Source organism: Lithobates pipiens, unplaced genomic scaffold (genome assembly GCF_037356315.1).
Source record: "Lithobates pipiens isolate NorthernLeopardFrog02 unplaced genomic scaffold, aLitPip1_a1.2 Scaffold_18, whole genome shotgun sequence".
Taxonomy (NCBI): domain Eukaryota; kingdom Metazoa; phylum Chordata; class Amphibia; order Anura; family Ranidae; genus Lithobates; species Lithobates pipiens.
This window is the reverse complement of record NW_027507758.1, coordinates 439,095,181-439,119,402: the sequence shown is the minus strand read 5'-3', so window position 1 is coordinate 439,119,402 and position 24,222 is coordinate 439,095,181.

The window sequence follows — 24,222 nt, the reverse complement described above, 5'->3', positions numbered from 1 at the left end:
TGAAACACGGTTCAGCGGACTAAGTTGGGAAGACAATCCGCCCGTGTGTACGCGGCCTTAGAGGCGCCTCTTTTCTCTTTTATAATCGGTAGCTCCTGCTGGATTTTGCTTCTATTCCCCTTGTGGAGGCTGCATTTATTGATGGACATTTTATGGTTAAACAACCTGGTCACATTGCTATAATCTTTTTATATTTAATTATTTATTTATTTTTACTTTGTAGCATTATCAGGATTATTCAACACAGCAAAATGTCAAAACAATTAATTAGAATTTACCTTCACTTATTTTACAGTAGGAAACGATAATCGGTTTAGCTGCCATAGTTTGTTACTCTCTACTAGAGATGGGCTCAGGCATGATGTCCCAGACCACCTGGCTGATCCCATTAGGAATCTGAGGCTGCACACTGCTATTCACAGTGTGACATGTGCAGCTGCGGACCGGGAAATGTCTCACTGCCTGTGATTAGCGGTGTGCAGTGCTAGCTTCCTAGCGGGATCGAGTAGGAGAGTTGGGACTAGGATCCCGAACATGCCCAAGCCCATCTCTACGCTCTACATCATCATTGCTCTTTTTCCCGTTATTTTGATTGTCTGCTACAAAAAGACAAGAGCACTTTAAAATACATTTTAATTTCATTTTTATTTATGTAAAGCAGTAACTAGCTTTCATTGTGAGTGGCACCTAAATGTACTAAGGCAATGCACAAGTGCAATTCACTGCAAAGCATGGTAAGGCACCATTAGCGGCAACATTTTAAAGCGGTAGTAAAGCCTGCTTTGTGATTTTTACCCACAGGTAAGACTATAATAAGGTAGAATGAATATCTATATTCATCCTGGATGCACCCTGTGACATCATGGGCACATGCGCTCTGAAGGTCCAGCATACCTTGCAGAAAGTTAGAGGTTTGTGATGGAACCGAGAGCTTCTGCATGCCTGCACGGGAGTGATGTCATCATGGCTCCGGCCAATCAGGCAGCTGGAGCGTGCGAATCCAGAAGAAAGACCGGGCAAGATATCAACCTTCTCAGTGGTGACAGTGCACCGTGGGAGGGCTTAGTTCTAAGCTAAATATTTCATAATGTGCTAGTAAACGATGCATACTAGCACATTATGCAATAACCTAAGAGGTGTTTTTTGTTTATATATATATATATATATATATATATATATATATAAATAGCCACGGTTTACAGCTGCTTTAAGATACGTATGATTTTTTTGGCGAATCAAAAGGCCATTTAAATGGGCTGCCTTAATGTAACATTAAGACATGACATAGCACGCATTACGCATGTGCATTAAAGGGGTTTTAAAGGCAGAAGGTTTTTTATGCATTAAGATAAAAATAAAAACCTCCTGTATGTGTAGCAGCCCCCATCAGCCCTCCTAATACTTACCTGAGCACCATCTCTATCCAATGATGTACATGACTGCCTCAAACATCCAGGATTCCCCTTCTGATTGGCTAAGACACAGCAGCGGCACTATTGACTCCCACTGCTGTGAATCAAAGTTAGTTAGCCAATCAGGAGTGAGAGGGGAAAGGGCTGAACTAGGGCTCTGTGTCTGAATGGACACACCGAGCTGTGTGCCCCAATAGCAAGCTGCTTGCTGTGGGGGCACCTAAGAGGGACCTGAGAGGAGGATCTGGGCTCTTCTGTGCAAAACCATTTCACAGAGGTAAGTATAACATGTTTGTTATTTTTATTAGATAAAAAATTTACATTTAGTATCAATTTAACATAACTTACAAAAGTAAATGAGCTTATAACAGAAAATATTTTTTGTTGAAACATAGAAAAAAATTGGTTACAATATACAGTATCTCATAAAAGTGAGTACACCCCTTACATTTTTCTAAATATTTTATTATACCTTTTCATTAGGGATGAGCTTCGAGTTCGAGTCGAACTCATGTTCTACTCGAACATTGCCTGTTCGCCTGTTCAGCGAACAGTGAACAATTTGGGCTGTTCGCAGCAAATTCGAAAAGCCGGAACACCCTATACAAGTCTATGGGAGAAATCTAAAGTGCTAATTTTAAAGGGTAATATGCAGGTTACTGTCCTAAAAAGTGTTTGGGGACCCGGGTCCTGCCCCAGGGGACATGGATCAATGCAAAAAAAAGTTTTAAAAACGGCCGTTTTTTCAGGAGCAGTGATTTTAATAATGATTAAAGTGAAACAATAAAAGTGTAATATTCCTTTAAATTTCGTAGCTGGGGGGTATCTATAGTATGCCTGTGAAGGGGCACATGTTTCTGGTGCTTAGAACTGTCCCTGCACAAAGTGTCATTTGTGCAGGAAAAAAAGTCTTTTAAAATCACTTGCGGCTATCGTCGGGTCCCGTAATACAGAGAACACTCAATGAGTGTTCTCTGCATTAGCCGACAATTCATTCATTCATTGATAAAAATAAAAAAAAGCGTGGGGGTTCCCCTAAATTCAATTACCAGGCCCTTCAGGTCTGATATGGATATTAAGGGGAACCCCGTGTAAAATTTTAAAAAAAATTGACGTGGGGGTCCCCCTAAAAATCCATATCAGACCCTTTATCCGAGCACGCAACCTGGCAGGCCGCAGGAAAAGAGGGGGGGACGAGAGAGCAGCCCCTCCTCCCTCCTGAACCGTACCAGGCCACATACCCTCAACATTGGGAGGATGCTTTGGGGGTCTGTGACCCCTCAAAGCACATTGTCCCCATGTTTATGAGGACAAGGGCCTCATCCTCACAACCCTGGCCGTTGGTTGTGAGGGTCTGCGGGCGGGGGGCTTATCAGAATCTGGAAGCCCCCTTTAACAAGGGGACCCCCAGATCCCGGCCCCCCCTGTTTGAAATGGTAAGGGGGTACAAAAGTACCCCTACCATTTCACAAAGAAAGTGTCAAAATGGTTAAATAAGACAAACACACTTTTGAAAAATTCCTTTATTAAAAATAAAAAAAATAAAAAAAAGATTCCAGCGGTGGTAATCCACTCTTGCTATCCAGCGACGGGTCTCCGGGGTCCAGCGATGGATGATCATATCCAGCGACGGGGGATCTCTCAGTCCAGCGCTGTCCATACATCCTTCTTCTGTCTCCACTCCGGAGACACTGCAGAGATCCCAGCGCTGACGTTTCTTATATTAGGAGGGCGGGGCCACCCGCCACCTGACCCCGCCCCTCTGACACTGGAGAGGGAAGCCAGGGGTTCCCCAGTGACGTGTGGGTGACCCCGCCCCCTCTGATGTAACGGAAACCTATTTTTTTTATTTTTAATAAAGGAATTTTTCAAAAGTGTGTTTGTCTTATTTAACCATTTTGACACTTTCTTTGTGAAATGGTAGGGGTACTTTTGTACCCCCTTACCATTTCAAACGGGGGGCGGGATCTGGGGGTCCCCTTGTTAAAGGGGGCTTCCAGATTCTGATAAGCCCCCCGCCCTCAGACCCTCACAACCAACGGCCAGGGTTGTGAGGATGAGGCCCTTGTCCTCATCAACATGGGGACAAGGTGCTTTGAGGGGTCACAGACCCCCAAAGCATCCTCCCAATGTTGAGGGTATGTGGCCTGGTACGGTTCAGGAGGGAGGGGGGGCGCTCTCTTTTCCCCCTCTCTTTTCCTGCGGCCTGCCAGGTTGCGTGCTCGGATAAAGGGTCTGATATGGATTTTTAGGGGGACCCCCACGTCAATTTTTTTTAAAATTTGATGCTCGGTTCCCCTTAATATCCATATCAGACCTGAAGGGTCTGGTTATGGATATTTAGGGGGACCCCCACGTCAATTTTTTTTTAAATTTGACACGGGGTTCCCCTTAATATCCATGTCAGACCTGAAGGGCCTGGTAATTGAATTTAGGGGAACCCCCACGCTTTTTTTTTTTTTTTTCAAATAAATGAATGAATTGTCGGCTAATGCAGAGAACACTCATTGAGTGTTCTCTGTATTACAGGACCCGACAATAGCCGCAAGTGATTTTAAAAGACTTTTCTAAGCACCAGAAACATGCGCCCCTTCACAGGCATACTATAGATACCCCCCAGCTACGAAATTTAAAGGAATATTACACTTTTATTGTTTCACTTTAATCATTATTAAAATCACTGCTCCTGAAAAAACGGCCGTTTTTAAAACTTTTTTTTGCATTGATCCATGTCCCCTGGGGCAGGACCCAGGTCCCCAAACACTTTTTAGAACAGTAACCTGCATATTACCCTTTAAAATGAGCACTTTAGATTGTGAACGTTCGAGTCCCATAGACTTTAATAGGGTTCTAAAGTTCACACGAAGTTTAGGTCTGTTCGCAGGTTCTGGTGCGAACCGAACAGGGGGGTGTTCGGCTCATCCCTACTTTTCATGTGACAACACTGAAGAAATTACACTTTCCTACAATGTAAAGTAGTGAGTGTACAGCTTGTATAACAGTGTAAATTTGCTGTCCCCTCAAAATAACTCAACAATGTCTAAACCGCTGGGAACAAAAGTGAGTACATCCCTAAGTAAAAATGTCCAAATTGGGCCCAAAGTGTCAATATTTTGTGTGGCCAACATTATTTTCCAGCACTGTCTTAAGCCTCTTGGGCATGGAGTTCACCAGAGCTTCATAGGTTGCCACTGGAGTCGTCTTCCACTCCTCCATGACGACATCACAAAGCTGATGGATCTTAGAAACCTTGCGCTCCTCCACCTTCCATTTGAGGACGCCCCACAGATGCTCAATAGGGTTTAGGTCTGGAGACATGCTTGGCCAGTCCATCACCTTTACCCTCAGCTTCTTTAGCTAGGCAGTGGTTGTCTTGGAGGTGTGTCTGGGGTAGTTATCATGTTGGAATACTGCCCTGCGGCCCAGTCTCCGAAGGGAGGGGATCATGCTCTGCTTCAGTATGTTACAGTACATGTTGGCATTCATGGTTCCCTCAATGACCTATAGCTCCCCAGTGCCGGCAGCACTCATGCAGCCCCTGACCATGGCACTCCCACAACCATTCTTGACTGTAGGCAAGACACACTTGTCTTTGTACTCTTCACATGGTTGCCACCACACACGCTTGACACCATCTGAACCAAATAAGTTTATCTTGGTCTCATCAGACTACAGGACATGGTTCCAGTAATCCATGTCCTTAGTCTGCATCTCTTCAGAAAACTGTTTGTGGGCTTTCTTGTGCATATTTAGAAGAGGCTTCCTTCTGGGATGACAGCTATGCAGACCACTTTGATACAGTGTGCGACGTATGGTCTGAGCACTGATAGGCTGACCCCCCACCCCTTCAGCCTCTGCATCAATGCTGGCAGTGCTCATACATCTATTTCCCAAAGACAACCTCTGGATATGATGCTGAGCACATGCATTCAACTTCTTTGGTGGACCATGGCGAGGCCAGCTCAGTCTCAGGGTATTGGCAATCTTCTTATAGTCTAGGCCAACTTTATGTAGATCAACATTTTTTTCAGATCCTCAGAGAGTTCTCTACCATGAGTTGCCATGTTGAACTTCCAGTGATCAGTATGAGAGAGTGACAGTGATAACACCAAATTTAGCACACCTGCTACCTATTCACCCCCGAGACCTTGTAACACTAATAAGTCACATGACATCGGAAGGAAAATTGGCTAATTGTGCCCAACTTGGACAATTAATGGTGTACTCACTTTTGTTGCCAGCGGTTTAGACATTAATGGCTGTGTGTTGAGTTATTTTGAGGGGACATAAAATTTACACTGTTATACAAGTTGTACACTCACTACTTTACATTGTAGCAAAGAATTATTTCTTCAGTGTTGTCACATGAAGAGATATAATAAAATATTTACAAAAATGTAAAGGGTTTACTCACTTTTGTGAGATACTGTTTGTATATACTGGTTTACAAATTGGAGATTCCAATCCACCTCTAACCAGTGCTACTGAACAAACTTTACTTTTATTACTCTAACCTGGCTAAATAACAGAAGCAATTATATGAAGATAAAAATGACAACATGTACAGTGTTTGTGTGCAGATAGGGAAATTGCTTGGCAGTTAAAACTGTAATATTGTGTTACTTTTTTGCTCTTACATAGTTCACATTAAATGTGAATTAAAAATAATTTGATGGTTGTCATTTACATCTCTTGGTTGGAGGTCTTACTTTGTTGGGTTGTTTTAGTAAAAGAGTAGAATGTTCACTTTGTGCAGTGAAACAACATTCGCTTTACTTACCCAATCATGTATGAAAGAAATTATTATTATTTGAAAATTTCCTGAAAATGATTCAATGCGCAAACTGTACATGAGCTTTGTAAGCCAGTCTCATCCTCTACAACCACACGTAAAGTACGTTTTTATGCTGTAGAATGATCCATTTAAATAAGGTTGAAGGGATGGATTCTGTAAGCATGTTCAAAGCCCAATAATCAATGGCAATAGCATAGCCTACTGTAGCTATATAATTTTCTGATTTTCATTTTTTGGCAGTCTACTGATATAATCAATAACAGGGCCAGATGTCTGCATAGTCAGAATATACTATAGACTAGGGCAGTGCTTTTCAACTCCCATTCTAAAAGCGCCCCAAGAGGTCATGTTTTCAGGTTTTCCATTATTTTGCACCGGTGATTTGATCAGTTTCACTGCCTTAGTAATTACCACAGCCGTTTCAGCTGAGGGAAATCCTGAAAACATGACCTGGAGTTGAGAAACATTGGACTAGGGCAGTGATGGCGTACCTTGGCAACCCAGATGTTTTGGAATTACATTTCCCATGATGCGCACCAACACTGCAGAGTGCATGAGCATCATGGGAAATGTAGTTAAAAAACATCTGGGATGCCAAGGTTCGCCATCACTGGACTAGGGCATCAAGACTGACAGGGGAGACTCGCTGCCACCTACACATCATGATGCTGACTGTCAATAAGGTATTCCTTTTACTATGAAAGGGTTTAGACTGCTGCCATGGCAACAATCTGGACAATCCCCTATTTTTTCTATTTCAACATAGTTTTTCAGGGTTTTTCTAAATATTCACCTAAAATCTCACACCACTGTTTTTTAAATGATCATGCCCTTGACCATTTGTCTTGGTCAAATATGTACATTCTCTCAAAAGCCCGTGCAAGAATGTGTTCACTTTAAGTGGTAGTCCCAGTGCTAGATTATCTCTTCTTAACCAGGAAAGATTCATAACAATCACCCAATGGTTTATCATCTACCATTGTCCAACTAATATTTTTAAGGAGGAAGTAAACCCTGATGGGTTTACTTCCTCTTTGTCTCCCTGCAAAGGTAAAGCATAATGGGCTACTATGCATCGTATAGTAGCCCATTATGTGTCACTTACCTGACACAGGAGCCAGCAATGTCACCACTGTCCCCTGTAGCACGGAGCATCCATCTTCTTCTGGGTATCGCTGCTTCAGCCACTCACAGTGCCGGAGCAGCGATGACATCACTCCCGCACATGCGCACGGGAGCTGCCACTAACGCATATCGCTGTTAGCAGCGGCATGCCCAGTGCACCTGCGCGCCGCTGTCTTTTTGTAAATATCTCCTAAACCGTGTAGGTTTAGGAGATATTTCTTGGACCTAGAGGTAAGCCTTAATCTAGGCTTATCTGTAGGTTAAAGTGGTTTGTAAGGGTTTACAACCACTTTAAGGTGCCGCTTATCTGCTGCAGTTGTTTTTTGTCCATGCACAGTACCTTAAAGACTGTATGAAAACATTTCAGCTGTGCAACAGTTTATGCTTGCCTTTAGGAATGATAAGAAAATCAATTTTATATCTTTTGTGTTATCTACTCTGATCTTTTGTGTTTGTAAGACTTCTGCTTGGAATTGATTCAGTAAAGGCTATAACACAGGTGTGCAAGCAGAACGGTGAGATATCAGCATGAATGGCTTAAGTGTGTATGCTTTTGTAAAAGGCCATGCCTTATAGTACAAAAGAAGACTACAGGTGTATTTTGAAAGGAAATATGTTATACTTTTAAGATATTTTCATTGCTACAACTTATCACTAGTGGTGTAATTAGATGCAGCATGAAATATATTTCTGAAATTCTGAGATTGCTTTAGAAGAATACATCTATATGTTTAACCGATTACACAATTACATATTTTTTTTTTTTTTTTTACTAGAGATCTAATATCGCTCAAAAAAAAACAAAAACAAAAAAAACAGGCATTGTAGTCCTCATTGCTCGCTCTTTTTTTTTTTTGACCGTTCTTTCAGAAGCACATTTGTAAGGTCAGGCAATAATGTTGGATGAGAAGGCCTTGCTCACAGTCTCCACTCTAATTCATCCCAAAGGTGTTCTATGGGGTTGAGGTCAGGCCAGTCAAGTTCCTCCACCCCAAACCTTGCTTTGTGCACTGGTGCATAGTCATGTTGGAACAGGAAGGGGCCACCCCCAAACTGTTCCCACAAAGTTGGGAGCATGAAATTTTCCAAAATGTCTTGGTATGCTAACATCTTAAGAGGTCACGTCACTGGAACTAAGGGGCCAAGGCCAACCCCTGAAAAACAACCCCACACCATAATCCCTCCTCCACCATATGATTTGGACTAGTGCACAAAGCAAGGTCCATGAAGACATGGATGAGCGAGTTTGAGGTGGAGGAACTTGATCTGACCTCAACCCAATAGAACACCTTTGGGATGAATTAGAGCAGAGACTGTGAGCAAGGCCTTCTGATTCACATCAGTGCCTGACCTCACAAATGCACTTTTGGAAGAATGATCAAACATTCCCATAGACACACTCTTAAACCTTGTGGATAGCCTTCCCATAAGAGTTGAAGCTGTTATAGCTGCAAAGGGTGGGCCAACTCAATATTGAACCCTAAGACTGGGATGCCATTACAGTGCATGTAAAGGCAGGTGTCCCAATACTTTTGGTAATATAGTGTATATAGAGAATTTAGAAACCAGAATGCAATGGCTGGGACTGAAGCTGCATATTGAATAATCAGTGGATTAAAAGTAAGGTAATTACACATCACATATATCCAACTCCCTTCAATCCTCCACGATATGCAGCTTGTGGAATCTTTCTTTACATGACAGATCATGTTCAATTCCAGAGAGAGGGAGAGTAATCAGTGATAGCATCATTGTTAGTGCTATCAATGCAGTCACTCCCACCACCTGAGAGAAATACATTGTAATTCCCAATATGTCTTACTTTGCTAAGAACTGCTTGTTCGCTTTAGAAGCCAACCTTTCCAATGCTCAGTAAATATATACTATATTGGATGCATGTCAGCAATTGCAGTCCACGCTAATTATACAAGCATTTTTGGCTCTGCCTTCGTGCATAGTATAGTGCTCTATCTGTTCTCCTGTTTATCACATTTAGGCTTGTTAGGGCATTGCCAAGCCAGAGAATGACTCACAAAGATAAAAATGGAATGAAACATGGCCTATTGTACATTTTTAACATGAAGCTAATATTGTTTTCCTGCCTGCAGTTAACATTAAATTAGTATTTCTAGGTGGGCTATTCTGTATTTCTGAGCAATTTTCTACTTAATAAAAGCTGTATAAGTATATAAACCCAATATCTAAAATTTCATATAAGCTTTACCAAAGGAATATATTTTCAAATGTATTTTTCAAAACCTTATAAATCTTTAAATAATACCTGATGATCCTGCCATGAGAAACCTTCATCCTTCCTGTTAAGCCCCGTACACACGAGCGGACTTTTCAACATCCAAAGTCCGACCGACTGATTCCGTCAGACTATTCGATCGTGTGTGGGCTGCAACGGACTTTTGACTCACCAAAGTCTGAAGGACTTTAGAATATGGAACATGCTTCAAATTTTTCCGAAGGAACTCCGCCGGACCCGGTCCCTTCGAAAAATTTGCTTGTGTGTATGCTATTCCAACGGACTAAAACCGACGCTAGGGCAGCTATTGGCTACTGGTTATGAACTTCCTTATTCGAATCCAGTCGTACGTCATCACGTTCGAATCCGTCGGAGTTTAGTGTGATTGTGTGTGGCCAAGTCCGCTCAGCCGAAAAGTCCGTCAGAACTCTGTCGGAACTCCGGCAGAACTCCGACAGAACTCCTTCGGAAGTCTGTTGGACATAAGTCGTGTGTACGGGGCTTTATAGAATGACAATATTCTGCATGCATGCACTTTGTCACTGCAAATTGACCACAGAAATCAGCAGTACTGAAAGACAACACAGGATGAAGACAAGTGAAACAAGGTATTTTAAAGAATAAAAATAAAGTGTGTAAATTGCATTCATTACCTAACTTGACCATCAATTTGCTGGCAGCAGAAACTTTGGAGTTAAAGTCATACATACCCTTTATTAGATAATTCCAAAAATTAAGCAATATGGAAATATTAAACAAACTGTAGTAACATGGATAGCAAGCAATATAATAATAGAGTTATGTACAACAAATACCAAATGACCTGTTTTTAAGAGGCAGAGTTCAGATATGCTAGACCCTGATCTAAGGGCTATAAAGGCACAGTCCCTCCTTATCCCCCTTTCACTGGCCAGTGGTGAGCAGATGTCAGTAACCAGCATTGAGGCCTCAAATTGTTGATAGAGAGCTCAACAGGATTTCCTATAATCTTGGAACAAGGGGGGGAGCTAACCAATGAAACAAATCCAATGTGTCCCAAAAAGAGACTAGCACTTTAAGCAGGAAAATGAGAAAGATGTTGGCCAAAGGCTTCTGACCACTCCGGCTGTCTTGTATGCCGTACTTTCTTCCCTTCTCAGAGACTGGAGTGGTGTCACTGGATACAACTGCAGACTGGCTCTTGCAGTTTCTGAGTGAGGTTGCAGCAGTCTTGGATTCAGCAACAGTGACCCTGGATGCAGCCACTTACCACCTGCCATCAATTAGAGTTCTCTTCTCTTCAGTAGGGTGGTCACAGACACAACTACAGCAAGTGACAGAGACATTCTCTCTCCCTCAGTCTAACCACACAGTCTAATCATGGCCTGGGAGAGAGATGGTAGCACCATGGGTGGTCCTATCAGTGCACTCACAAGAGCAGTGCTGGCTGAGTTATAGTTCAGATCTGGACTCCAGACAAGTAGCTAAATATACAGATTAAATATATGTGGGAGCTGCTTTACTTTACAAGGATTTGTATAATATCCACGCCTGCTACACAACAGTGTTCCAAAGTATCTTTCATAAAAGTGTTAAGTTTTAACCCTTTGTATTACTTTGTCCGTATTAGGGGTTAAAATAGATTTCTATTTCACTGTTATTGCTAAACGGGCAGCGATGAGTATATGGATTATTATGCTTCAGAACTGGGTTGGGACATTGTTAATAGAGAGGTTAAGTAGAGCTAAATGAGGGGTAGGTTTAATAATAAGGCCAGTTACTGAAGAGATTAACTTAAAGACTATGTACCAAAAGCTGCGTATATTTTTACATTCCCATAATATATGTGTGATACTACCTTTTTGCATCACATTGTCTCCAAACAGGAGTTTTTTTCCAAAGGGAATATTAAAGATAATCTTACTGGGGTAAGATATGATCTATGGAGGAGCGTCAAGTCCCAGTGACTAGTGCAATGGGAATAACGGTAGCAGGATTGAATAGCAGCTTGCCACTCTTTAGGGGAGTATACTGACCCAAGTTCTTTTTCCCAGTTAGTCATGTAGCACTAACCCCCAAAGGAACTACTGAATTTTTCTGGGCTTACCGATTACCTCCACCAGCTCGTACTCGTTGTTCTTGTCTAGGGGTTCCCAGGGTTGATGACCCAGTAACTGTAGAGACCGATACTTGAATTCCTTGTTAGGATTTTTAATTTGCATAAAACAGTTGAACAAACTCACCCTCTATTCCCAACTTAGAGACTATCAGGGTAAAGTTTAGCTCAGGTGCTTGGAACTGCTGACTTCAATAAAAGTCTCTCTCTGTACACAATCCAGGGAACAGCCACTCGCAACTGGATTCTTTAACTGTTGGATAAATCCTTAAGTTTGGGTTTAGCAGCCAACAGGTAATTCTAGCTTTTCAAAGTCTCTCACGTAGACTTGGTTGGAAACTTAGTTACAAATGGAAGGGTAAAAATAGGAACTTTTCTTACTGTACCAGAATCTTTCAGCCGGTCCGGCGATACTGTAAGAATTGCAGATTCAATCAATGTCCATGGCAGCTCAGCTTCCAGGCTTTCACGAGCAACCAACCTTGTGTGTGGCTCTCTTACTGAAGAGTCCTCCCCTGGTCGCGTGTAGAGTTGCTGGGCCTCTCCCAATGTGAGATAGCACCGGAACACCTTAGAATCCTCCTTCCAGTTACTGTGCCTCAAACTAGCCAGTTCTGAGGCTCGGAAATGGATGGATCTACACCCCAGGCCATGAGGGCCCCTGGGGGCTGGTCAGGAGGACCAGGACCATGGAACCAGCAACAACTTTTGGACCGGAAACCAGAACCACGTGACTTTGGCACCTTAAGTACCCTCTCCTGGATTACACAGTGAGACAAACGCGCCCACTGATTGGCTCCAAGACAGAGATTGGTACCCAATGCGTCCAACCAGACTGTGTTCTAAAGCCTCCCACAGGTGTACAACCCCACCTATGACCAGGCAGAACTTCTATACAGCCCAGCCAAACTGATGCCAAAGTACAATTTAGCACAATTAGCCCCAAAACTTACTACAGTTTTGAGCAAAAACTAAATTTAAACACATAGCGCATACTCGTTAGGAGTACCGGCGCTACAGTCATATTAGATGTCTTTACAAAAAAATGTTTGCTTTGAATCAGGGAGTAGAACCAAGATAACCCTTTAGGTGTATCATAGTTGGTCATCAGATACTGCCATACGTCATTGTGCATTTCATAATGTATATCTGAGTGGATGCATGAAAGTGCTGCAATTCGATCAAGGCATAAGAGGGGGGTATTGGTTGCTTCAAGAGTAATTCTTTGCATGTCATTATGTTGTCTTGCATCCAAGGGTGGACTCTAAGATTTGGAATTAAGTATTCATAAGCCCGAAGAGGTAGTTCCTCTTGACCTGTTTTAGGTTTAGAGCCTATCTGAATGTTACGTTTTTCACAAGCTGATAAGATTGCTGCTACAGAAGGAAAGTGTGGTCAGTTTAGTTGTCTGTTTGTCAACTTAGCTATTAGTAGGGAGGGTAAGTCACTGTTATTCAATGTGGCCTTTTCAATTTTCACCCAAAGTTTCTTGGTTTCTGATTCAAACCATGCTTTCATTTGGTCTAGTATTGCTGCAAGATAATAGTTACGGATAACTGGGAAGCTAGATCCCCTTTATGCCTATGTCTCTGGATTATTGAGTATGATGTTTTAGGGGAAGACATTTTTCAAGTGATCAAGCAAGCCAATGTGTTTAAAACCCAGAAGGCTTCTTAGCTTCTTATTACAGAAAAATCACCCTGCACGCTATACCTCATCTACAGAAATTTTTGAATGCCCTTCAGGATAGCTAGTCTTTCACACTTAAGCTTCAGCTGGGGCGGGATTGGGGATGAGGAGGGATGCTATTATCGTCAGATTTACACAAGGCTTTTAACTGCCAGTCCTGGCCCTATCTATTTCATATCTTGCAGAAGTGGAATTTTGATCTCAAGTTTTGCACCTTATACTCAAACCCTACTGCCCAAATTGTTGCATCATAACTCAAATATAATTTATATACAGTACTGATACTGTATGCACTAGGCAGGGATGTCACCTGTCACCACTGCTACTTGTCATTGCGATAGAGATCCTGGCAGTAGCGATTATAACTGACCTAGACATCCATAGAGGTGCTGGCAATAGCGATTAGAACTGACCTAGACATCCATGGTATCCAAAGCATTCAAATGACCTACAAGTGGACCCTAGTCGCAGATAATCTGCTGCTATGCATTACATCCTCAATCATAACTTTGCCCAATCTATTTTAGGTTCTAACCCGCCTACGAATTAACCTGGATAAATCGGAAGCTCTTAACATTAATCTCCCAGGCTTAGTATTGCAATCTAGTAAGACCTCCTTCCCCTTTAAATGATGTACATACAACATTCCATATCTCAGTATTAAACTCACTCCGGACATTTCACTTCTATACTGGGCTAATTATGCCCCCTACAGTGGTGTGAAAAAGTGTTTGCCCCCTTCCTCATTTCCTGTTCCTTTGCATGTTTGTCACACTTAAGTGTTTCGGAACATCAAACCAATTTAAACAATAGTCAAGGACAACACAAGTAAACACAAAATGCAATTTGTAAATGAAGGTGTTTATTATTAAAGGTGAAAAAAAATCCAAACCATCATGGCCCTGTGTGAAAAAGTGATTGCCCCCCTTGTTAAAACATACTATAACTGTGGTTGTCCACACCTGAGTTCAATTTCTCTAGCCACACCCAGGCCTGATTATTGCCACACCTGTTCACAATCAAGGCATCACTTAAATAGGAGCTGCTTGACACAGTAAGGTCCACCAGAAGATCCTTAAAAGCTACACATCATGCCGAGACCCAAAGAAATTCAGGAACAATTGAGAAAGAAAGTAATTGAGATCTATCAGTCTGGAAAGGGTTATAAAGCCATTTCCAAAGCTTTGGGAATCCAGTGAACCACAGTGAGAGCCATTATCCACAAATGGCGAAGACATGGAACAGTGGTGAACCTTCCCAGGAGTGGCCGGCCGCCCAAAATTACCCCAAGAGCGCAGCGACGACTCATCCAAGAGGTCACAAAAGACCCCACAACAACGTCCAAGGAACTGCAGGCCTCACTTGCCTCAGTTAAGGTCAGCATTCATGCCTCCACCATCAGGAAAAGACTGGGCAAAAATGGCCTGCATGGCAGAGTTCCAAGGAGAAAACCACTGCTGAGCAAAAAGAACATCAAAGCTCGTCTCAATTTCTCCACAACACATCTTGATGATCCCCAAGACTTTTGGGACAACATTCTGTGGACTGATGAGACAAAAGTGGAACTCTTTGGAAGGTGTGTGTCCAAGTATATCTGGCGTAGAAGGAACACTGCATTTCAGAAAAAGAACATTATACCAACAGTAAAATATGGTGGTGGTAGTGTGATGGTCTGGGGCTGTTTTGCTGCTTCAGGACCTGGAAGACTTGCCGTGATAAAAGGAACTATGAATTCTGCTGTCTACCAAGAGATCCTGAAGGAGAATGTCCGACCATCTGTTCGTGTACTCAAGCTGAAACGAACTTGGGTTCTGCAGCAGGACAATGATCCTAAACACACCAGCAAGTCCACCACCGAATGGCTGAAGAAAAACAAAATGAAGACTTTGGAGTGGCCTAGCCAAAGTCCTGACCTGAATCCTATTGAGATGTTGTGGTATGACCTTAAAAAGGCCGTTCATGCTCGAAAACCCTCTAATGTAACTGAATTAGGACAATTCTGCAAAGATGAGTGGGTCAAGGGGGGCGCATGCGGGGACAGCGGAGATACTAAAGCACTCCCAGGGCCGAATTTGCTCGCCGATCGCTACCACAGCTAGCCCATCGGCCCGAGGGACCAATCGTGCATGCCGACGGCTAAGAAGGGCAAGCGGAAAACCGCTCAGCGCTCCTTGACCAACTATCTTCTTCGAGTCAGTGAGAAGCAGGAGATGTCTCAAGATGGCGCCCAGGCCTCCGTGGATGCAGAGACTCCGCGCGCAGCGGGCTCACAGGCAGGTACGGGGGACTCTCAACTGACAAAAGCTGACCTAGAAGACAGCCTTGCCCACATGTACGATAGGCTAGCCAGGAAATTCCAGGCGGAATTGCAGAAGTCGACTAGCACACTCTCGCAGGAGTTAGCGGCCCTGGGGAACAGGACAGACCTCCTGGAAGTAAAGCATGATGAGCTCCATTTAGCTTATGCGGATCTACGGAGGGACCATGAGATGTTGGGGGACACGGTTGTCCAGCTCCAGAATCATTTGGAAGACCTGGACAACCGAAATAGGAGGAACAATGTGAGGGTGCGGGGGATCCCTGAGTCAGTGACGGATCTCCCGGCCGCGATCACCAAGCTTTTTCAACTGCTTCTTCCCACCCAGCCTAAGGAATCCTTCATATGCGACAGACTGCACAGGGCTTTGAGGCCTAAACCGCCCCCAGAGAAGCCCCCACGGGACATTGTTATGTGCCTTAAGGACTTCCTGATTAAGGAGGAAATCCTCAGGGCCTCCCGCAACACCCCACGTATCCTTCTGGATGGGATTGCTGTGCAAATTTTCCCTGACATCGCCCCGGCCACGCTGGAAAAGCGGCGACAGATGAAGGAAATTACTTCTGCACTACAAACAGCTCAGGTGCGTTATCGCTGGGGGTTTCCGTTTAAGTTGATTGTCCCGCATAATGGCTCCACGCATGTTGCCACCACGGTTGTGGAGGGTAGAGAAGTCCTGATGAAGCTGGGCCTGTTGGAAAGACAGCAAACACCAAGGCACCCACCGTCTCCTCGTCCATCTCCCATTTGGGCCACTCCATCGCCCCATAGGGACAGGCGTTCTCGCAGGCTCCAGCCGCTTCCTGAGGAGTGATCATTTTTTTGGGTTTTCCTGGATTTGCCCAGTTTGTCCTGCACGGATTTTGACAGTTTTCAATGGAGCATATGCCCAGGTTCCCTCAGCTATCCTACCTGGATACTTTGAATCCCTTCCCCTTTCCCTATTCTTTAATCAAGCTGTCCGAAGATAATTGCTATATGACTCTGGTGTCTCCCTGTCCCCGGAGATGTTTGCCGAATTTTTTTCCCTTTTTTTTTTGTGTGTTCCATAGTTCCTTCGCTGGATAATTTTTTCTCTTTTTTTTCTGGCGCTGTGATTCTCCCCCCTCCACACTGGTCCTCCACTCCCTGTTTGGACTGTTCGTTGGCGGGGAGTGAATGGAGCAGGTGGATGTTGGGGCCTTAGGGTCCCAGGTGTACATTTTTTTGGTCTGGCTGGATTTTCCACCCAGACTCCACAGTTATTTTGTTCTTGTTTTTATCTCAGTTTATTTGTTCTTAGGTTATACTGACCGTAACACTTGCCCTGATCTATGGATAACTTGGTTTGCTATTTTTGACTTCTTTAATTGGTGGACAGATGGCCCTAATTGCCTTCGGTTCATGATTTTTTCTAATATATGCGAGGGTGGCTCCCATGGCACTGGACTCTGGCATGGGGTACAACGCCTCTTTGGTGGGGTATACAGAATAGCGTGCATATACACCACATGACATGGGTCTCCGGATTATCTCACATAATGTGAGGGGCTTTAATTCTCCCCAAAAGAGAAGGAAGGCTTTCCGTCAATATAGGCATTTGGGAGCTGATATAATACTTTTACAGGAGACTCACTTCTCCTCTTCGTCTTGTCCTAAATTCTTTGACAAGTCGTACAAATTGCATTACTATACCACCTTTGAGTCCAGGGCCAGGGGAGTTGCGATTTTTATCCGCAATACTTTGCAGTTCGAACCATCACATGTGTATAAGGACCCAAATAGTAGGTTCATTGTGTTGCAAGGGTTGATACAGGGTAAGGCGGTGACTGTAGCTAATTTATACGCTCCAAACTCTGCACAAGGTACTTTCTACCAACAATTCTTAAAAATTTTAGACAGATATATTTCCCCTCATCTGATTGTGGGGGGAGATTTTAATTTAGTGGCCAACCCCGCGTTAGACCGCAGCAAACCCACTCATTGTGCTAAGGCCTTTCCGAAACTACTGAGCCGTTCGTTAGATAGATTACAACTTATAGATTCGTGGAGGGCACTGAATATTGGCGTAAGGGAATATACCCATTATTCCCACCCCCACGATAGCTATGCTAGACTAGATTACATATACACTTCCCCTATATTGCTGGCTAACTCGGCTCTCGCATCTATACATCCGTGCCCCTGGTCGGATCACCAGGTGGTTTTATTCCACACCTCCCACATTGGCCTTTCCCCCAAGGCAGCCTCTTGGAGGCTTAATGACTCATTGTTGACGGACCCGGAGATTTACACTCGTGTGTTGGGCCTCCTAGAGGAGTACTTCCAAATTAATGATACTGGAGATATCTCCCCTCAAACACTCTGGACGGCTCATAAAGCGGTCCTTCGGGGCCATTTGATTGAGATCGCAGTCTCCAAAAAAAGACAGAGGGGTGAGCAGATCCGTTCCCTTACCCATGACTTACAGCTATTATACCAATCCCATTCCGTCTCCCATTCGCTAGACACTATGCAGTTAATCAACCAAAAGAGAGCCGAGTTGGACACAATCCTTTCGGGTCATACTGAAAAGGCACTGCGTTGGTCTAAGGCTAAATTTCTCTTACATAGTAATACGGCCTCCAGTATGTTCTCTCGCAAACTTCATCAATCCCTACAGCCTCCCCATGTTTACAAGCTAAGAAACGATTCAGGCCACATAGTCACCCACCCTACAGAAGTACTTCAAATATTTAAAACATTCTACTTGAAGTTGTTATCTCCTCCTTCCCAACCTGTCTCCCCGGATGTGGATCAGTGGTTAGATTCTGTGACCCTCCCATCACTGTCAGACTCACAACTTCAAGCCTTAAATGCCCCCTTTTCCGAACAAGAGGTTATAGCCACTGTGAAATCCCTTAAATCCTCTACGGCCCCTGGCCCGGATGGATTTACCTCATTATATTATAAAAAATTTACCCAAGTCCTGGCCCCCAAGTTGACGAAGCTTTTTAACCAGATTTTACAAGGTCATGCTATCCCAGATGAAATGCTTCATGCCAATATGACGTTAATCCCCAAACCAAATAAGGATCACACCTTGCCCCAAAATTATAGGCCCATTTCGGTATTGAATAATGATGTCAAAATTTTAGGAAAATTATTAGCAAACAGACTAGCCCCTATAATTGGTACTCTGGTGGGCCCGGAACAAACGGGATTTATACCAAATAGGCAAATCACTGACAACATTAGATTAGCCTTGAATGTTGTACAGGACGCCAACCTTTTCTCCAAAAAAGTCCTGCTCCTGGGACTGGATATACATAAAGCCTTTGATAGTGTTTTATGGCCCTACATTGACAGAGTTTTACATAAGTTTGGGTTTACTGGTGCTTTTGTCAACGGATTTAAGGCTTTATATCTGCACCCCCAATCTAGAGTGAAGATCCCGGGCTGTTCCTCTGAGCTGTTCCCCTTGGGCAGGGGCACCAGACAGGGTTGCCCGCTGTCCCCTTTAATATTTGCCCTGGCTTTGGAACCCCTGGCCAGGGCACTTATTGCTAACCCGAATATAGGGGGGTACCTGAAGGGGGAGGGGGAATACAAGCTTAGCCTATATGCGGATGATGTCCTTTTGTTTTTACCCAACCCTCTAATTTCGCTACCCAACCTCATCGACACCCTGAACTCATTTCGTAAACTTTCAGGGTTGGCAGTGAACCTTTCCAAATGTTCGGCCCTTCCTGTTAATTTCTCCCCCCCCCGAAGTTTTACATCTCCAAAACACATTTGGCCTCCTAGTATCTAAACATACACTGAATTATCTAGGGATCCATCTTGCCACCACTCTATCGGACACCTATAATGCTAATTTTCCTGTGGCCTTTTCGTCTGTTAGGAGATGGCTAAAACTGTGGTCCACTTATCATATCCCCTTGATGGGGAGAGTGGTCGCGGTTAAGATGTCTATTCTGCCCAAATTACTTTATTTTTTTAGGGCCCTCCCCCTGTATGTCCCACGCCGAGCTCTCGCATTGTTGCAACGCGACATTAATGCTTTTATATGGCAGAATAAAAGGCCCAGGTTTGGGAAACTTCTGTTACATCGACCCCTGCCCCGGGGGGGACTGGGTTTACCAGATATCTGGTTATATTACCTGGCAGCAAGGTTGGCTCAAACGGCGCAATGGCACGCTACTGATTGTGGGGTGCCATGGCTGATTTTTGAAACCCAGTCCATACGCCCGTATTTTCTCCCGGGCATCCTGTGGCAGGGGGAGATGAGACCAGGGGCTCTAGCCCCCCTGAACACTATAGTTAGCCGCTCCCTTTATCTGTGGTCACTCTATCACTCTAAATTTAGATTGCTACCTAGCAGACCCCGGTTGGCCTCCTTTCTGGGCGATAGGAGATTCCCCCTGGCATTCGAGTCCCCCGGCTCTTTCAGCTGGTGGATTCGGAAGTCACTGGTTACCCTCCGAGCTCTCTGCAATGATAGCCCACGTTTTACATCCTTTTTGCAGCTTCAGAGGAGCCATGAGATTCCGAGGGGGGAATTCTATAAATACCTGCAAATTCGCCATTTTTTCCAATCGCACTATTGTGTAGCTAGTGACCCCTCTAGGGTGCAATTTGAATCACTATGTTATCGACATTCCAGAGATAGAGGCACTATCTCTATGATATATAAGCTCCTATTAGAAGCTCAACTACCTGAGAAATCTAGAGCCATGGGATTGTGGGAAGCAGACCTGTCCACCGAATTCTCTCAAGAGGATTGGCAGGACATGCTCCGGAATATGCATAGATGTTCCCGTTCCATGGCTATTAAGGACACGGTAGTGAAATTACACACACGGTGGTACCTCACCCCAGTGAAGGTACATAAATTTTTTCCCTCGGTCTCTGACGGGTGCTTTAGGGGTTGCCTGGAGCCTGGCACACTGCTCCATATATTCTGGAGCTGTCCCCTACTTCGACCTGTCTGGGATCGAGCTTCGACATTAGTCACCACCATAGTGGGGGCTGGCGTTGAACTGACGGCAGCACACTGTCTACTTTTTGCACCCCTCCCGGGGACTACCAGATCCTCCCAGAGTTTGATTAATACCCTATTTAGCGCCATTCAATGGGCGGTGGCGTTACATTGGCGCTCACCCTCGGTTCCCTGGGCTCAGGTTATTCGAAGGATGGAATCTATCCGTCTTATGGAACGGATCCACCATACGCTACTGGACTCTATGCACATTCACACTGCCAAGTGGGCAACTTGGCCGCTCGGTTTGGGGGCGGAGGGGTTGGTACTTCCTCCCCTTTCCCCGCAGGTGGATCCCTGAGAGGAGATAGCACTGGGCCTTGCTTTTGGGACATAGCAGTTTTAAGGACCCTGTTTTGGTTACCTTGTCCACCAAATCTCCGCACATTTTCTATTTTCTGAGATTGATCCTATACCAGTCGTTATGGGGCTGAAGTCTATGAAAGAAGAGATTTTTTTTTTTTCTTTTCTCTGCTACGGTCAGTTGTTGTTATTATGGTATATTTAATGTGTTTTTACCTTAACCTACACAGTCACCCTAAAGGTCTTAGCATGGTACTTCTAGAACAGTTACATACGACCTCTCTGATGACAGTTTACGTTTAACTGGCTCTATAGCCCTGTTCTATTTCTTTTTTGTTGTATGTTTTCTCTGGATATTGTTCCTCATTATTTCATCGGAGCGTTACTGTAACTCTGTACAATGCTACTGCAAGTTGTGTATATGTGCACTACTGTGTATTCTGTTTCTTACCCAATAAAAACGTTTGTATTAAAAAAAAGATGAGTGGGTCAAAATTCCTCCAGGACGCTGTAAAAGCCTCATTGCACGTTATCGCAAACGCTTGGTTGCAGTTGTTGCTGCTAAGGGTGGCCCAACCAGTTATTAGGTTTAGGGGGCAATCACTTTTTCACACAGGGCCATGATGGTTTGGATTTTTACAAAATTTACAAATTGCATTTTGTGTTTACTTGTGTTGTCCTTGACTATTGTTTAAATTGGTTTGATGTTCCGAAACACTTAAGTGTGACAAACATGCAAAGTAACAGGAAATGAGGAAGGGGGCAAACACTTTTTCACACCACTGTATATACTTCTTTAGAAACAGATCTGAAGACATGATCTACCTAATTTTCTCTTGGATGAGGAGAACATCAGCTCTCCCTAAACTACTCCAACATATGCAGACAAATGACTGCTGGGAATGCACCCTTTTATAGTGAGGGGGCTTACACATAAATACCCTTTTTGTCTTGCATATTTACACATATATTTGTCAAAACTGCAAATTTCAAATCCCTTGCATTTGTTGCAAACCCACTGTGCAGCGAATCCAGATCACTTCCCTACTTTCATAACACTGATTACATGGAGGAGCAAAATATTAAAGACCAACACAAGGAAAAAATGTCTGGTTCCTTTACTTACCCACTCTGTGTATTTTTTATTTATTTTTTCAAAAAGCCTCTAAAAGCCAGAAAATTTACCAAAATCTGCTGTCAAATCTGCTGTTCATGGACCCTCTTCTGATAGCAAGGACTGATGATCCAAAGCTTTTCTTGAATATATCTGCCACTAAGCCAACTATTATTGTGTGTGCCCCTGCTTGAAGGCTTCAGCACCCTGTAAAGACTCCAGTGACCCAATAATAGCCTCTTACTGTATGACAGCAAATGAGCTGTGTAACCAGAGATTTAGAGAAGTACTTTGGGCTTTTAGGTAGATTTAAAAAATATGTGCATATATAATATAAAGGGGTTGGTGTAGTTAGAAGAATATTTTTTCCCTTTGAATTAACTATTTGAAGAGCCATCTAACATTTCAGCAAAAATCAAATTAACAAAACTGTCTGGAACAGCAAAATACTAGGTGACATAAATTACTGTCACTCTAAACCCCATCATGATCAATGGCATTAAAATAAAATAGCAATTATGTGCAAGTTTAATAACAAGGTCTAGATTATTAGGTGCATGGGCTGGTATATCTGCTAATGACTCACTGAATTGTGTTCATTAAGTCAAGTTTAGTTTCATGCAAAAGCATTCTGGCTGCTTTTGAATATGTTTTTTTTAGAACTTTTTATTTTTCCTGTAAACCATTGAAGTCTGCTAAATTTCAAGAACACTTCTTACTTATGTCATTGTTATTTCACTTTAAAGCATTATTAAACCCAAAATTTAAATGTAATATATTGCAGCTTACCGATCCTTAAAGTGATTGTAAAGTCTTGTTTTTTTTTTGTCTAAAAATAACAAACATGTTATACTTACCTGCTCTGTGCAGGGATTTTGCACAGGGCAGCCCAGATCCTCCTCTTCTCTTGCCCCTCTCCTGGACCCTCCCTCCTATAGCTTGCTATAGACACACCCGAGCTGAGTCACAGCTCCCAGTGCCCATTCAGACATGGAGCCATGGCCCGGCCCTGCCCCCCTCTCTCTCCTGATTGGCTAACTGACTTTGACAGCAGCAGGAGCCAATGGAACTGCTGCTGTGTCTGAGCCAATTAGGAGGAGAATCCCAGATGGCCAAGGCACTCATGGACTTCGCTGGATAGAGATGGGGTTCATGTAAGTATTAGGGGGCTGAGGGTGGCTGCTGCACACAGGAGGTTTTTTTTTTATCTTAATGCATAGAATGACTTCTGACTTTCTAACCACTTTTTTTTTTTCACATCACTTTAACCACTTCCCATCTGGCCTATAGAAAAATGATGGCCAGTCTGACACATGGCAACTCCGATCTAGGTAAAGAGCCTTTGACAGAGGCTCTTTTTTTTCTTTTTTTTGCCATGTCAGCATACTCATTCAAGAGACTTAGTTCACTTTGCAGCTCATTTATGTCTCTTCTCGTTTCCACATCATCCTAGCATTTATAATTCTCTTGAAGAATTTATATTCTGTTTCTTTTTCTGTGTGTTTTTTTCCACAAATGTTATAACAAAAATACTCATACTCCTTATGCAGTAACCTATCGTTTGCCCCTCCCTCTACCTCTCCGTGCCCCACCCCTCCTTATCCCCCCATGTCCCTACCCCTACCTCAATGCAGCACCACCGTTTCTCTACCTTGGTGTGGTTCTATTCTTGTTGTTCGTTCGCTAATATAAAAAAAGAAAACAAAAAAGAAAAAACTAGACCCTTAATGCTTCTGCGTAGCTCCATGTTTTTTTAAATTTTCTACAACACACCCATTTTTTTCTTCACCCCCACACGTTTTTTCCTCTATATTATACCTCAGACATTCCATATTATATATTTCTTCTACCGCGTCTATCCATCGGCTGTTCGGCGAATTCCAAACATTATGGGCCATCCGCGCCAAATTCAAGTGGAGCGTCACGGCCCATAATTTACTGCGGCATCGCAGTGCATTGCTGGCTCATAATTGGCCAAGCATGCACTATGACCCGCATGCTTTGGCCAATCACAGCGCAGAAAAAACGGAGAGCAGTAATTGGCCAGTTTAGTACACACCCCACACTATATAAGGCCGCCTGCACGGCGGCCTTGTGTAGTGTGTTGTGGTGGCAGAGAGCG